At 48.0% G+C, this 17,301-nt stretch overlaps 1 protein-coding gene across 15 annotated transcripts in view; it reads left to right on the top strand.

The window, feature by feature from the left end:
* ZNF618 (zinc finger protein 618) overlaps window positions 1–17,301 on the top strand; it is a 124,868-nt gene that overhangs the window by 18,270 nt on the left and 89,297 nt on the right. Inside the window, exon 1 of one of the 15 annotated variants that reach the window (XM_083876135.1) lies at window positions 3,575–4,197. The exons of the other annotated variants lie outside the window; for them this stretch is intronic. The gene's annotated coding sequence lies outside the window, so the exon portion shown is untranslated. Of the gene's footprint in view, window positions 1–3,574; window positions 4,198–17,301 lie in introns of those variants that run through there. 15 annotated transcript variants of the gene reach the window in all.

Here is a 17,301-nt window from a genome sequence, read left to right as displayed (position 1 = left end):
TTTTCTCCAGGCTCAGCCCCTTCCCAGCTCCCTCAGCCCCTCCTGGGGCTCCAGACCCTTCCCCAGCTCCCTCAGCCCCTCCTGGGGCTCCAGACCCTTCCCCAGCTCTGTTCCCTTCCCTCCAGCCCCTCAATGTCCTTCTTGATGTGAAGAACCCAGAACTGGACACAGGACTCACAGTGTGGCCTCATGAGTGCAGAACACAGAGTTCAGCAGGCACTAAATCAGAAGGAAAGATAACGCCACAACTAAAACATATTCTGGCTGGAAGTTCATGAGTCTTGTGCATAAAAAAACCTGGGGACAATTTATGCAGTTTCTCACTAAGCTCAACCCGATTTAGATTTTCCTGCTTTGATCAGAGTTGCTTTTCTCAGCAAGCTGCCCTTGCAGAGAGCTGGAGTGTTACGGGCTCCTTTGTATATGTAATTAAAAGCAGTCTTGTATCTTGATATCCCACTGTGGTTAACGTTTCCTTTAGAAAAATGGGTTGACTTTAACAGGCTGGGAAAAGTGGGGATTCCTCTGGTGCTGATGGGCTCCTCTCCTTACCCTGGTTTGGAGAGCAGGATCAGCAGTGCCAGGAGATCTCGTTTTCTTCTGGTTTTTGTGTCTGTAAGGATGGATGTCGTGTGTTCCCACGCTGGATCAGCTGTCACAGCCCGGGGCAGGGAGGTTTTGGTTCCACCAGTGCTCCTGCACCACCAGGAGCTGACAGAACCAGAGGACACAGCCTTGAGCTGCGTCAAGGGAAATACAGGTTGGATATTAGGAGGAAATTTTTCACTGAAAGAGTGATTAAATACTGGAATGGTCTGCCCGGGGAGGTGGTGGAGTCACCATCCCTGGATGTGTTTAAAAGGAAACTGGATGTGGCACTTGATGCCATGATCCGGTTGAGGTGTTGGGCTGGGTTGGACTCGATGATCTTGAAGGTCTCTTCCAACCTACACATTCTGTGATTCCTCATTCCTGTCAGCTCACAGACATATCTGCGGTTTGGATCCCTGCTCCTCACCCAGCCACCACCACAGCATGCATTTCACCACGTCTGTGAGGGGCTCAGCAGTGAGCCCAGGGGCTGTGGCAGTGCAGGAGCTCCTGGGGAGCTGTGCTTGCACGGCCAGTGCCTCCCCAATGGTTTTGTTTCCGTGTCAGCGAGCGCCGCGTGCCTGCTGTCACATCCTCCCTGGAGGCTGGGATTCTCCTGGCTGGGAGTGCCACCAGAGCCATTGTTCCTGCATCAGGACCTGTCCCTTGAAGCATCACACCAGTTGCATGGAGTGTTTTCAGCCCGTGTGCTCAGCTGGGGGCTGGCAAGGCTTGAGTGAGGTGTCCAGCTGTGCCCAGCTGTGCCACTCTCTGCACAGCCCCACGTTCCCTGTCCTTATCTCAGAGAGGGCTCTGGTTGTGCTTGCACAGCCCTTCTTTTCTTTGCAGAAAGTAGCAAAGCCCTTCCTTTCTTGTGAAATAGCAAAACCCTTTCCTTGGCATAAATGAGATCCCGGGGTGGGAGAGCTGCAGCAGCCCCTGGATTCACACACAGCTGGAACCAGCAAACCCGTTCCATGGTGGCAGCAGGATGGTCTTCTTTAGGCTGTTACATTTCTGATGGAGTAGAGAAATGTCTTAATTATTGAATGCTTAAGTTTTCAAATGGGATTTGAGAGGTTTCAGGCTGAATGTTATTAGCCCAAATAAGGAGTTACAGTCATAGGAGTGAAAAAGCTCCTTGTACAGAGAAAGAGCTTGGGAATGATGTTGGGCAAGTTCCAGCAGGTCCAGGTGGATGTTTTCCATGTGCCCATGCTGCTTTAATATTAAACCTCTTTATTTTCACCTGCATTAAGTGCTAATGAGAGCAGGGTGTCTGTGGGGCTGAATGGGAAATAAAGCAAGATGAGCACACCACGTCTGTTGTTGTGCTCTGCTCTCCTCTCCCCTCAAATCTGAAACCCTCCAACTTTAGATTTCATCCAACCAAATGATGATCAGAGGAAAATCGGTCATTTGGTACAAGGGGAGAAAAGTTAAAGTCCAAAACCAATATGTAGGAGATATTTGTGCAAGAGTGATGTAGATCTTGAGGAGAAGCTTTTGTCCATCAGTGGCAGCAAAAGAAGTTGTGTCCTTCACATTTAGTTTGTGGTGTGGCTCGTTTTGATCTGTCCCACTTGTAGTGAAATGTTATTCCCAAAAATAAATTCTGTCCTTTGAACTTGGAGAAATTAATCCTTTTCCTTCACTGGTTCTTCCTTGAAAGAATCCTTTGGAGCCTTTAAAGGCTGAAATAATGCAATTTTCAGTAAAACTCTCACTGCAGTGAGACCCTTCACCTGTTGACCTGGTCACACCAACTTTGACAAAGCAAGGACAGGACCCACACCTGCCTCAGGTGCTGCTGGACGTGTCTGGCAGGGAGTGCTCAGCTCCACCAGCAGCTGCTCCATGCCTTGAGATCCTCCTGGCCACACTCTTGTGTTTTTTGGCACCCACAGGCAGCACCGTGGCTTTGGCTGGTGCTGCAGGTGTGTGAGATGTTGGGAAAGATGGGACAGGAAGGGCTTGTGGATATGATAAGAAATACTAGAGGTGTAAAAGCTGTGCGTGAAATAGAAATGAAATCCAGCTCTGAGATGTGATCATGGCAGGCAGGAAGACGGGGATGAGCTGGAGATGGGTGGAAGGACAGAAAACAAAAGGAGCCAAGGGTGCAGCCCCTCTCCACCCTGCCAAGGCATCAGGGAAAAGGTGGATAAGAAAAGTCTCTTTAGAGTTTAGAATACAGGATGATGTGGTGATAGAGCAGTTCTCATGGGCTGCAGGCAAAGTCTGTAGGGTTTGTATCTGGCGCCGGTTGGTCACTGTAAATTAGAATATTCAACACAAAAGGAGATAGAATGGATTGGAACAAGGTCCTGCTCTCTTGTTTCTTACCTCTCTTACCCCTCTCAGCTCTTTTACCTCCCTCACCTCACCCTCTCTCTCTCTCCCTCTCTCTTTGGGGTTCCCTCCAGCCCAGGCTGGTGGCTGAAGGCAAAGCCCTTTTTACCCACAGCCCTGCAATAAACCCACTTGTTTCTAGAACATCTCAGCTCTGCAGAGTTCCCTCTCCCTGCCCTCCACAGATGCTCCTACAGTGTCAGACCAGCAGATCCAGCCCAGAGCCTCCTTGCCTTGGTGCACCTCTGTGGCTGCCTGCACGTTCAGAGGCATCCAGGATTTCCTTTAAAAATAGCCCAGTGCTTTTTATGAGGAGGATTTTCCAGGCTCAGTCTGGAGGCAAGAGCAGCACGTTCCAGTCTGGAGTTTGCCGGCAGCGTTTCTGAGGAACTGGAGGTGTGAACTCCCTCAGCCCTCGTTTTGTTGGATGTTAACGACACTATGAGTCCTCCCGGGGAAGGGAGGAGTGGGTGGCAAGCAGAGCCTGAAGGATGGGAAAGAAAACCTGGCCAAGAATATGCTGTTGCCAAAAGACCAAAGTGCTGCTCCTCTGCCTTCTGTCTGTGGTCATCTGCTGCTGATCTCACGGGCTTGTGTTTGCTGGAGCCTTCTGGGGGTTGATTGATGTCCCTAACCTTGGAAAAGCACGTTAAAATAAAAATAAAAAAAAAAAAGCAGGGCTTTGTGCCAGGTTGGTGAGTAATAACTCTGCTTGTGGAGGGGAGCAGGAAGGAAAAAGAGGAGCAGGATGGGGATGAGGATGAGGAGGAATCAGGAATCAGCACCATCAGACCATTGCAGCCACTCAGAGGCTCATAAGAGGATGAGGACTGTGGCATTAAAACTAGAGCTCTGGAGTTCAGTAATGGTGTGGGTGTGAAGGGAGAAGTTTCCTCCAGCAGCTCTCCCTGCAGGGTGGTCAGCAGTTCATGTGGACATGGCTGAACCTGCAGTGGGGCAGCTTGTGGGGCTGTGAGCCCCTGGAGGGCTCAGCTCTGTTCCCCCACATGCTTTAAGGCACGATGTGGTTCAAGCTCAGCAGCAAATCTGGAGCTGCCATCCCTCTGTGGTCACACTGCCTTTTCCTGCCTTCTGGCACAATTTGATAGCAGTGGTCCTTGGGCTCTTCAGCACTGCTGGCTGAGCTCAGGTCTGGTGGAGCTGGGCACTGTTGAGTCAGTGTCTGGCCTGGTTACAAACAGTTGAAGAATAAACCATCCCCAGGGTTGCCAGAGCCATGGACAGGAGCAGGAGGTGGGTTTTGAGCCCTGGGGCAGTGCCACATCCCCCCTGTCATGCCCAACCTGCACTGGGCTGGGACCAGACCCCATTCCAGCCTGAAACGCCATTGCCATGTTCTCCTCTGTCCCAGTCCTGGCACAAATCTTGGCACCAGTTCTGGTTGTGCTGGAATGAAGGAGCAGTGAAATGACACTTGGTGGGATGCAGGGGATGGGATGCAGGGATGGGATGCAGGCAGGGCAGGGGATGGGATGCAGGGATGGGATGCAGGGGATGGGATGGGATGCAGGCAGGGGATGGGATGCAGGGGATGGGATGCAGGGGATGGGATGCAGGGATGGGATGCAGGGATGGGATGCAGGCAGGGGATGGGATGCAGGGATGGGATGGGATGCAGGGATGGGATGCAGGCAGGGGATGGGATGCAGGGATGGGATGGGATGCAGGGATGGGATGCAGGGATGGGATGCAGGGGATGAGATGCAGGCAGGGCAGGGGATGGGATGCAGGGAATGGGATGCAGGGGATGGGATGCAGGGATGGGATGCAGGGATGGGATGCAGGGATGGGATGCAGGGGATGGGATGCAGAGGATGGGATGCAGGGATGGGATGCAGGGGATGGGATGGGATGCAGGCAGGGAATGGGATGCAGGGATGGGATGCAGGGGATGGGATGCAGGGGATGGGATGCAGGGAGGGAATGCAGATTGGGGATGTGATGCAGGCAGCGGATGGGATACAGGGGATGGGATGCAGGGGATGGGATGGGATGCAGGCAGGGCAGGGGATGGGATGCAGGGAATGGGATGCAGGGATGGGATGCAGGCAGGGATGGGATGCAGGGGATGGGATGCAGGGGATGGGATGCAGGCAGGGATGGGATGGGATGCAGGGGATGGGATGCAGGCAGGGATGGGATGCAGGGGATGGGATGCAGGGAATATGATCCAGGCAGGACAGGAGGCATCCAGCTCCAAGCAGCTGCTGTTTATTTGGGAAGGGAAATCCTCCAGCTCGGGTCGTGCTCTTTAGGAGCGTGTCCTCTTTGGCTGAAGGGAACTGATGGAGAGGTTGGGCTTTTGTGGACTGTGCCGTGAGTGGTTTGAAGCTGCGCTTGAAGTTTTATTTGACTGGAAAGCATTTAGGAAGTGATTTTGAATCCATTTGGTTGATTCACTGCTATTCCTGCAGTAGGATGCAGAGCAGTGATTCTGTAATTAATTTAATTACATGCTTATTCAATCTTTCCTAAACTAGTAAAATTTCAGAAATGCTTTTGAATTCAATGAAATGTGATTTTTTCAGGGCCGGGAGGAAGGGAAAGGCGGGGAAATTTCAAGTTCTGTTCTCTCCCTTGGTTGGTGTTCCAGCCCTCCCTCCCCACCACTGCAGTTCACGTTGGGCACCCCCAGCCTGATTTTGGTTATTTACCAAATTCCTGCCTCTGCTCGGTGCTTCCCTGCTGAAATGGAGCCTTGGACAGAATAAAATCATAAAAAGCCTTTATTTTTTCTTGTTCTTTTCCCTCCACCTCCTCCATCTTTGCTGGTACCTAATGTTCATTTCTCTCACTGCTTTTATTGCCTTTGAATTTGGCCAAAACAATCTTTTATGTAATTGGGCTAATGAGTCCCAGCCCACTCTCCATCCTTCCCTCACAGCACAGCGAGCAGCTAATCCCCTTCCCACTTTTACCTTTCTCTCCTTTTTGGGTTGTTCATTTAAAAGTGTCATTTCCAAATCTGCCACTCCTCCTCCTCCTCCTCCTCGCTAAAGGCTCGTTTTTATTTATTTTTAAACTCTCTAAGAAGGCCTTGAATGAGTAACCGAATATCTCCTGGGCTCTGGAATTTAACAGTCTTTGCCCTTTGTTCAGCGGGGTCAATGCATGAATTCACAAGTTACTAAATTAAAAAAGGAGAAAAAAAATAATAAAAAGGCAAATGTCTGATTGTGGATTGGATTTAGATTTTTTTTTCCCCCGAAGAAATGAAATACAAAGAGGAACTAGTGTTTGCAAATAGTTTAGAAAGTAGCAATTTATTTAAAAACCTTGTTCCAAGGCTGGTTTTTAAGACAGAACAAAACACAGAACTGCTTTTTTTTTTTTTTTTTCTGAAGGGAAAGTGGTCAAATCCAACTTTCTGTGTTTAAAAAGCTCGAAAATGTAAATCTCCTTATAGCACAAACACGGGTGGGACAAATGCTTGATGGGCAGAGCACAAAATGACCACAATGTCAAGAAGGTTCCTTAATTTTTGTGCCTGAGGAAGGTCCTGTCAGGCTCCTGCATTAGAAATCAGTGTGAGGCTGCAGAGCCTGAGTGCTCACAGGGGCTGTTGGGACAGTGGGGGCTCCCTCCTGCCTGAACAGACCACAGAAATATTTTATCAGTGTGTCTTTATATAAAAAAAAAAAAATTAAAAGAGTGAAATTTCCATTCAAAAAGAATGGAGGGGTGATGGGAATGGGGCTGGTTTGGAGCAGGTGAGGGTTGTGCCTTGGCTGGAGCTTTGGGAGGCAATTCCTGGTGCTCAGGGCAGGAAAGCAGGGATTGGATTGCTCTGTGTCCTTGCTACTCCTTAAAAACCTTGGGATGCTTTTCCATGGAGCCATTCCTGGTGGTCAGAGCAGGAAGGCAGGGATTGGATTGCTCTGTGTCCTTGCTGCTCCTTACCAACTTTGGAATATTTTTCCATGGAGCCATTCCCTGGTGCTCAGAGCAGGAAGGCAGGATTGTTCTATCTCCTTGCTGCTCCTCACAAACTTTGGGATGCTTTTCCATGGAGCCATTCCTGGTGCTCAGGGCAGGAAAGCAGGGATTGGATTTCTCTCTCACCTTTCTGATCTTTACAAACTTTGGAATACTTTTCCATGGAGCCATTCCCTGGTGCTCAGGGCAGGAAGGCAGGGATTGGATTGCTCTGTCCCCTTGCTGCTCCTCACAAACCTTGGGATGCTTTTCCATGCCTTGGGGTGCAGAGTTGCTGAGCACAACTTCCCTTTGGGGCAGGGAAGGATCCTGAGCCTTCCCTGGGGCCCTGCCATTGCACAGGGTGGGCTCTGCAGGGCTGGGGATGTCCCCAAACAACAGCACTCCTGGAGCTCAGCAGTTTGGGGATTTGGGGAGGGGTGTCCTGGCTGTGGCTTTCCCCTGGCTCTGCTGAGGCAGTGCTGGGGGGCTGAGCTTTGTGCCAGGGCTGTCCCCAGGGCTGGGGAGCCCCAGCAGGACCTGCCCGGGCTGGGGCCTCCTCTGCAGCTTGGCAATGTTCTCCAAATCCTTGGGAGACACCTCCCAGCCTCCTCCCCATGAGCTTTGGGTCAGTTCTGAAATATTGCTTCCTCTGCTCCTTGAGGAGATGACTTCCATGCTGCTGCCTCCTGCTCCTTCTTCTCCTTGTCCTCCTTGTCCTCCTTCTCCTCCTCCTTCTCCTTCTCCTTCTCCTTCTCCTTCTCCTTCTCCTTCTCCTTCTCCTTCTCCTTCTCCTTCTCCTTCTCCTCCCCATCCCATCCTCATCCCATCCCCATCCCCATCCCCATCCCCATCCTCATCCTCCTCTTCCTCATCCTCCTCCTCTTCCTCATTCTCATCCTCCTCCTCCTCTCTTGGTGTTTTCAAGCTCTGGGTGGAGGATTTCCAGGGTTTGAGCTGCCTGGTGGTGACAAGGGCACCCAGTGGCCTTTAGTGCCTGGTGTGAGCCCAGTGTGACTCAAGGACAGATGGATTTGCTATAAGAGATGGTCCCACCCCAAATTTTACCTTCTTTCTGCCTTGTGAAGCAATGGCAGTTGGTGTCTGGCAGTACGTGGCAAGGAGAGACTTAAAATCTGGGGTTATTTTAAAATGTATTTTATTTATGTTCTATTTAAATGTATTTTAGTGTATTAAAATTGGCAGCTGTTCCAAATTTGGGTGACTTTGGCCATTGTCTCCCTCAGCTTTGCCTTTGATAACTTTTTTTTTTTTTTTTTTTTTTTTTTTCATTCTAAATGATAAATGCAACTGGAGACCTTAAATGACCTTAATTTCCCCAAATTGGGCTCTTCGTGCCCAGTGTGACAGAGAGTTAAAATTAATATAAATTTTGTAAATCAGTAGACTGACCTTTTGGTGAACTGGAAAGAAATGTCAAATTTCTGTTTCCTCCCCACCCCCTCCTGTAATCAGCAGTCTGTAATGAATGAATTATTCCTAATTTCAAGATTGGAGCTCAAAAGGGCACTCAAATGGCTGAAATCCCATAAGAAAGACTGACCTTTTGGTTCCCTCTGATGAAAATTCAAGATTTTCCCCTGAATTTAGCAGTCTGCAATGGACTGCATGAGATGTTACTGCAGCTCCTCATTTATTTTCTTAATTTATTTATGTTAACACTGCATAATCCCTTAGAGCACCTCCAGTGCCTCATAGGAGCATTCAAGGTGTAGTTAAGATGCTTCTTTACAGGTACAAAGCAACTGTGGGATAAATTATTGATTATTTGTCATTCCCCTGGCTGTTCCTCCATCCCTTGGTGATGCTGGGACATGCAGGGAGGTTCCTCAGGACTTGGAGGTGTCCAAGGAGCAATAAATCTGTGTTCCCCACAAGATCCTGTGGGTCTGATCTTGTTCAGGAGGTGCTGGACAGAGTTTTGGGGTTGGGAAAGGTGTTTATCCCTTGGGGATTAGCACAGGGCCAGCACATGAGGTTTTAATGGGGTTTTTTCATGGAATCATGGAATGATTCTGCCTCCAGCTCTGGGGTCCTCAGGACTTGGAGGTGTCCAGGGAGCAATAAATCTGTGTTCCCCACAAGATCCTGTTGGTTACTGTGAGTCTGATCTTGTTCAGGAGGTGCTGGACAGAGTTTTGGGGTTTGGGAAGGTGTTTATCCCGTGGGGATTAGCACAGGGCCAGCACATGAGGTTTTAAATGCTTCCTGCATTTTTTCATAGAATTTTTTAATAGAATTTTTTCATGGAATTTTTTCATGGAATCATGGAATGATTCTGCCTCCAGCTCTGGGGTCCTCAGGACTTGGAGGTGTCCAAGGAGCAATAAATCTCTGTTCCCCACAAGATCCTGTGGGTCTGATCTTGCTCAGGAGCTGCTGGAATGAGTTCTGGGGTTGGGAAAGGTGTTTATCCCATGGGGATTAGCACAGGGCCAGCACATGAGGGTTTAAATGCTTCGTGCATTTTTTCATAGAATTTTTTCATGGAATTATGGAATGATTCTGCCTCCAGCTCTGGGGTCCTCAGCACAAGGACCTTGAGCTGCTGGAGAGAGTCCAGAGAATCCATGGAGCTGCTCTGGAGCCAGGCTGGGAGAGCTGGGGGGGCTCACCTGGAGAGGAGACGCTCCAGGGAGAGCTCAGGGAGCCTCAAAGGGGTTGTGAAAAGGAGGGAGAGGGACTTTTCTTATGGGCAGACAGCAACAGAACAAGGGGGAATATTCCTAAACTGCCAGAGGGCAGTCAGTGTTAGATGGGATAGTGGGCAGGAATTGTTCCTGGGTGGGTGGGGAGGCCCTGGATCCCTGGAATTGTCCCAGGCCAGGTTGGATGGGGCTGGGAACATCCTGGGATAGTGGGATGTGTCCCTGCCCATTGCAGGATGGGCTTTAAGGTCTCTCCCAGCCCAGTCCAGGCTGGGATTCCATGGTGAGCAGACAGAATATCACACATGTTTGGCCTCCAGAGCTCTGTCTGTGCCCCTAAAGGGGCTTCCCTTTAGATACAGAAACATATTTTATATTCGAAAATGAGTGGACATAAATCCTGGAGAGGAGTTTCAGAGGAGTCCCTGGTGCTGTGAAAGGCTCAGCCCTGCTGGCTCTGGGCCCTGCAGTTCAGCCTTGGTGGCCACCAAACCCCAGCCCTGGGGCCACCAAACCCCAGCCCTGGTGGCCACCAAACCCCAGCCCTGGTGGCCACCAAACCCCAGCCCTGGGGGCCACCAAACCCCAGCCCTGGAGGCCACCAAACCCCAGCCCTGGTGGCCACCAAACCCCAGCCCTGGGGGCCACCAAACCCCAGCCCTGGGGCCACCAAACCCCAGCCCTGGGGGCCACCAAACCCCAGCCTGGGCACCTGAGCCCTGCAGGAGGATGTGGGGCAGTCCTGGCTATCACTGACCCACTGAGAGATGCAGATTTATTTATTTGAGGAAACGCCAACACTGAAATGCTCTGGGCTCCCTCCTCACCTCTCTGGCAGAGCCAGAGGTTCCTAAAACCAAATGATGCAACACATCCATCCTATAAATGTCTCACTTTGGGCTCTTTCACAAATGAAACCAGGCTGAGATCACTTCTGCTTTTTGTTGCTTGATTCTCCTCCACGCTGCAGCACAGTAAAATTTTAGAGTGAAAGCAATACTTAAACTTATACCCAGTTTTCCTTTTAATTTTATTAAGCCACGAAAATATTTCTAGCGAAAAGAGATTTTGAAATAGGTTTTACAAATTGCACTGCCATCTACTTTAAAGTAGTAAATTATTTGGCAGTGTTTCTGGAGTGGCCAAAATGCTGGAAAATGGGTTAAACTCTGCTCCACTGTTGGCCTGTTCAGCTCTTTTCTCAAATATTCAGGCCATGGGATGTTCAGCAAACATTTTGCTCACTGCAGTGTTATCACATTGAGCCTCTAAAAATAATAGTAAATAAAGAGCAGAAAGTTTCACGTCATGAAATTTGTGCTGTTAATTTAAAACTAAAAAAAAAAAAAAATTGGAAAAATGGTAATTTTTTGGGGTTTTTGGAGCCTACTGTAAGTTAAGTGGTACTAATAACACACTGCAGGGCTGCTCCAGGCCTTGGCTCGGGCTGGTGGCTCCCAGCCAGCTGGGAATGGTGTCTGGGAAATGAATATTTGGTTCAGAAACATTGCTGAGCCCACCTTCCCACACGTCCCCAGGATCTGGGAACAGCCCAGCAGGCGCCACCAGCTTTGGGGTTTGTTTTTTTTTAAATAAACTCCCCTCTCTGACAGGGTAAACCCCAAAGCTGAGGGATCCCCCAGCTGTGCAGGGAGGGGGCACAGCTGTGTGGCCTGGGAGGGGTGGGGAAAACAGGGGGAAAATGTGGTTTAGGGCTGAAATGAGGGTGAATTCATTCACATCACCCCTGCAGCAGCATTCCCTGGTGTGGCTGCTCACCCCACTGCCAACTCAAGAGCTTCCTCATCATCCTGGAAAATAATTTCATGCTCCTGGTGATGCCCCAGCCAGAGGCCTGGGGGGTGAATGTTGGGATTTATTGTCATTTATTGTGTGTCAGCCTGTACAAACACTCCCTGGACAGTGGGAGTTCACCACCTGGATCCTCCAGCCTGGAATAACCTTCTGAGCTTTGAGGAGCAATGCAATGACCCTGTTTTCTTTCAGTCATAATTGCAATGGCCATAAGTGGTTTGGAGAGCACTTAACGTTGTTCCTTTCACTGGCCAGATTTGCTTCTATCTGCTTTTTGATGTTCTGACTCTCCAGAAGAGTCTGGGGATGACCCTTGGCACATAGATATCCTCTCCAAAAACAAAAGGAATGCTTTTGTGAATAAAAAGCGAGACTGAAATTCAAGAGATAAATGTCTGACTCTCACAAAACCTTCCTCTGTGGCTCTGGGCAGGTTGTATGATCTGTCTTAGATTTTCCAGCTGAAGAACTGAAAGGGAATTATGTATCAACTCACAAAAAAATTGTCAATCCTAACTGATGTATGGGGGACAGCAGGATGTTTGAGACATTTTGCTTGGTGTTTCTCATAGCTCTGATTGCTCTCAGTGACTGGGGAGCTTTACTTGAGCCTCTGGAGCCTTTTTGCCATAGAAACTCTCATCTTTTGCTTTGTCCTCCTCATTTTTAGAGGCAGAAAAACATCACAATGCCAACTTCAGGATGGCTTTGTCCTGGTAGAGACCTGAGTGGGGTTTTGTGTGCTGGAGATGAGCAGTGGAGCATCAGGCAGTGCCCTCAGCACAGTGCCAGGGGTTCTGCTGTGCCCACAGATCAATTGCTGTGTCATTTTAAAGGCGACCATTTCCAGGTCACAATAAACTCTCAACACCTTCAGTATTTTTATCCCCAATCTGTGGCTGAGCTCCTTCAGTGCTGCCATCTTTCCCACAGATAGTGAATTTTCTCCCAAACTACCAATAAACACTACTCACAGTAACAATAAAAAGTCGCTTCTATTTTATATTTTTGAGTTTTTTGACCAGAGCTTTGGCAAAGTCCAGTGTTTTTTTGCAGAGGAGGTCGCCATGGCTACTGTCCATGCTGGGTTTAACAGCCCTGCTGGCTAATGCAGCACAACCAGATTTGGCTTTTCCTCCTGCCTGTCATGAATAGCAAACTGCTGTGTATTCATTAAGGGAAGCAAACTCGCAGAGGATAAGTGTTTCATTTCTGGGAGCTGCCATCAAAAATAAATCGGGCAGCCAGAGGAGGAAAAGGGGGTTTGTAAGACATAAAGTGGGAAGGAAATAATCGCTGCCTCATTCCTTGTTCTTTTCCTTTTGGGTTTTGCAGCTCTAAGTCAGGATCTCTGGCTCCAGATTGCTGCTCTGGGATGTGAGGAGACTCTTCCTTTCCCATCCTGGGTGAATTTATTGCGCACAAAAATCAAAACAGCACAAAATAAAATATCACTGGTGGTGTCAGCACAGTGAACACCCCTGGCCTCTCTCTGGCCTCTCTTTGCTCTCCAAAAAAGTGTCTCCCAGCCCTTTTTCCAAGATAATGTCCCTCTGCTGCCCGTTGGTTTGGGGTCTGGTTATTTCCTACTTGCACAATTTGGCTGCTTAAAAATGCATCTTTTTTTTTTTTAAATGAATTCAGCCCAGCCATCGATCCAGATGGGATTGTATTAGTGACCTGTCCTCTTTAATTATGTGCAACTAATTTTTAATTTTATGTTCTCCACAAAGATGGCTGGGAATGATTTTCTGTAGCTGCTTGTAAATCAGTGATAGATATTGAATCCTTTCAAGGGCTGCTTTCTCTTGGAAGAAATGAGGATTCTCTCATTACAGTTGGTTTTCAAAATTTATCAGATAGCTGGTTTTTAATCCACTTAGTATGTGTTTACATTGATTTCTGTTTTAAGGCTGTTTTTTTATTTTTAAATTTATTTTTTCGACTCAACATCTTGTGCAATAGTAAACTATGCAAAAATCTCTTATGCTAAAGCAGTTATCTTTCTCAACCAAACCCATAAATCTTATCAGGAAGTAACTCAAAGTCTGTTTGACAAGGCTTTTTTCCCTTATAGAGACATCTGGGCTGAATTTTCTTGCTGCACCATCTCCATCCAGGTTTGCACAGGTGTTCACACCTGCAGGAGAATTAATTCGAGCCCTTTCCCCAGGTTTCTCAGTGTGAGGTGCTGGTGGTGTCTGCTGGAATTTCTCTCTTTTGTCTGGCAGTGTCACACAGGCAGTGCCATTTCTTCATAAATGTATTTTTTGTGCTGGTAGAGAGAGGCTGAGCTGGGAGATGTTGGGAAACTCTGTTAAAAATCCATTTTACTGTTTCTCTGTGACCTCACCTGCTGAGCTTTGACAGCAGAGATGTTTCTCCAAACCCCAGACCTTGTCTGGGAGTCTCACAGGGACCTGAGAAGGAGGAAAACCTGGACCAAGGAATAATTCAGGGGCAGTGGAGGGATGGAAAACTGAAAAGCCTCAAGATGAGATTTAAAGGGGAATGGGAGACTCTGAGTTGTCTGAATGGCTTTGGGGAGTGCTGAAGGTGGGGACACCCGGGTGTGCCCTGAGCTCTGGGGCAGGGCAGAACTCAAAGTGCTTGGCAGAAAAATGAGAAGCTGGAGAGTGGAGGGGCCATATCTCATCATTCTTGGTTATCCTGTTTGGTTTGGAAGGGACATTAAACATCATTAGACATAATTGAACATTCTTAGTTTTCCTGTCTGGTGTTGCTCTGAGGGTGTTTTGGGCATTTTGTGTTTGCTGCCTGTGGCAAATACTCTGCTGGGTCCTGGCAGAGTGAGTGTGAGAGTTCCTGTGCTGGGCTCCAGGTCCTGTAAGGTGTGTGAGTGTCTTCACAGGTCTGTGGTGAGCATCTACCCCTGAGCCAGGTGTAAATGTGCCAGGAATCAACCCAGGGACCTGATTTCTAGATTTAATTCAGACCCTGAGGCAGCAAAGCTTTGCAGGCTGAAGCACAGACCAGTGTGTGTGTGTGAGGGGCTGTGAATAAGCATTTATTTGCCACTCATTGGGCTGAAACCTTTTGTTGCCTTCATGGGTAAAAAATGAAACTTGGTGGTGAATCAGCCCCCTTTAAAATCCCATCCAGTGCTGTAGATCTGGCGCCTGCTGCTGGAGACCAGTGATGGGAAGAGCATCAGAAATTTGAAACATCTTTATTTGGATGCTGGAAGCCTCTGTGGTTGGGTCTAAGGTTTTTATTAGAGACAAACCCCTGTAGTTTAAGGGCAGAGCCAGGCCCCAGCTGATCAAATTAAGCAGAAGCATCTCACGCAGGGGAGGGGCTGGAAAACTGCTCATTTCAGGATTTCTCTGCCTTTTCAGTCAGGGCATCATCTCTGCTGCTGCCCCGTGTCCCTGCTGTCCCCCTGGGCTCAGGGGACAAAGGCTCACAGTGGATTCTGGTCATGCTTTAGAGGAGGAGATCATTGACTCATGGGCCGGAGAGATGAGACCAAAGGGGGATGTTTGGGGCTCCAGAAGTGCTTGGTTTGAGGAGAGACACTTCAGGCACCCAGAGTGAGCAAACACAGAAGCCTCACTGGGCAAAACTCCTGAGGAGCAGCAGGGCAGAGCTCAGGGCTGTGCAGGAGTCACTGTCAGACTCCCTGGGACATTGCAGGGGACATGGGAGAGGTGGTGAGGAGATGGGAGGAGGCTTTAAAACCAAACTTTGAGCATTTTTTTGGATGTGCTCAGGGGACAAAGGCTCAGAGTGGCCTCTGGTGATGCTTTAGAGGAGGAGATCATTGACTCGTGGGCTGGAACCAAAGGGGGATGTTTGGGGCTCCAGAAGTGCTTGGTTTGGGGAGAGGCACTTCAGGCACCCAGAGTGAGCAAACACAAAGTTTTTACTGAGCAAAACCGGTGTGTGGCTGTGAGGAGCAGCAGGGCAGAGCTCAGAGCTGTGCCCAGCAGTACAATCTGTGCAGGAGTCACTGTCAGACTCCCTGGGACATTGCTGGGGACATGGGAGAGGTGATGAGGAGCTTGGAGGAAGCTTTAAAACCCAGCTTTGAGCTTTTTTTTTTGATGAATCAGAGGGAAAAACTCAAGAGAATTCAGGAAAAGAGAGTTGCAACATCAGTGTGGTGTGGAGTGATGCAGGAGAGCACTGGGGCCTCTCCTGGGAGGGGCTCAGGAAGGTGTTCCAGGATTCCCAAACTCTGGAGGAGCCCAGGAGGGATCTGGGCTTTCCCATCCTCTCCAGCACAGCTGCTGGGACTGCTGCTCCTACCCGAGTTGTGAACAATTCTTTCCCCCCATTCAATTTTTACTTCACTAAAACGAATATCATGGACTCCTTAATAGTCACAGGAGCATAAAAATCTCAGTGTATCACAATTCATCTCCCTTTAAAAATTGAATTTCTGTTGAATTATGCCTCGCTGCTGTAGTGCTGGGGGAAAAAAAAAAAGCTCTTATTATTCATAACTATAAATACAGTGATGTGGAGATTTAACTGGTGCCTGAAGGCTTTATGTGCTGCACTTTCATATTGACAAAGCAAACACTCCTATGGATTTCTTTGGGTTTATGGGAGCAGAACCCAGAAATGCCCATCTCTCACCAGGCAGGAGGATTTGGGGTCACTTTGGAGATAAAAGACCATTAAAAAAAAAAAAAAAAAAAAAAAAAAAAAAAAAAAAAAAAAAAAAAAAAAAAAAAAAAAGGAAATTAAAGAAAGATGTGAATATCCAGTTGGGTGGGTGAGGAAATCCCACCTGGTTTGATTCAGGAGCAGCACCAGGTTGGGTTTGGAGAGTGAAGGACAAGGCACAAGAGGTGGGGAATGAAATGAATCCTCCAGAAACTGCCTGAACCTGCAATTTGGGACTAAATTAAAAAGATTATTTGCTTTTTTTTTTGTTGCAAGGTTCTCACATCCCGCTCTTTGTGGACATCAGTGAACACTTGAATTTTCCTCTTTTAATGTCCCAGGTGAACATTTAAATAGACATCGAGTCCATCATACCCTGGCTGGGTAGGAGTTTGCTCAAGTTTATATTTTGCTTTTTCAGCATCTATTTTGGGCCTGAAACACAGAAAAATCCCATAATTTGGTGTTCAGCTGAAGCAGAATTTGAGGCCTTCCTATGGATTTAACACAAAAGAAAAGGGGCTTGATCTTTTACAGGAAATAATTAACATATGGAAACAATTGTTCAAAACACGATTGGGTAAATTTGGTCTCCAGGGACAAGGTGGGAAAGATTCTGACTGGATTTGGAAGGAATTTTTTTCGTGTGTGGTTATAATTAGAAATTTACACATAGCAAAAGAAATCTTGCTGTTGGATCTTGGTTATCGTGGCCTGTAGGTTGTTTGGAGTTGTTTTATTTATTTTTTTTTTTGGTTTATGAACTTTTTTCTTTAAATAGCACTCAAGCCTTGCAGAAGTTTGGCAGTGGCATGTTTAACTTTTGACTTAGTTTGGACTTTCAATATTTTTCTTACAAAATAACTCCAATGCATTTTTTTATTATTTTTAATAACAAAAATTAATAATCTCTTGGGAACTGAAATTCTGTATTTGAGGAATTGCAAAGGCTCCATTTTGGGCTTTGTTCCACTGAAAGCAAGACAACAAAATCAGTGATTTCATGGTAGTTTTATTTTCTACTGCATTTCAAAACTGGGTTCTGTGCAGGCATGCAGAGGGATGATGAAAAGGTCTAAAAATGAGATACCTGGAGCCAGGCTGGGAGAGGAAAAGCTCCAGGGAGAGCTCAGAGCCCCTGGCAGGGCCTAAAGGGGCTCCAGGAGAGCTGGAGAGGGACTGGGGACAAGGGATGGAGGGACAGGACACAGGGAATGGCTTTGGGCAGGGCTGGATGGGAGATTGGGCAGGAATTCCTGGTGGGAAGGGTGGAGAGGGGCTGAGACAGAATTCCCAGAGCAGC

Source organism: Zosterops lateralis (assembly GCF_965231275.1).
Source record: "Zosterops lateralis genome assembly, chromosome: 20".
Lineage (NCBI taxonomy): Eukaryota > Metazoa > Chordata > Aves > Passeriformes > Zosteropidae > Zosterops > Zosterops lateralis.
This window is presented reverse-complemented; position numbering and strand designations above follow the sequence as displayed.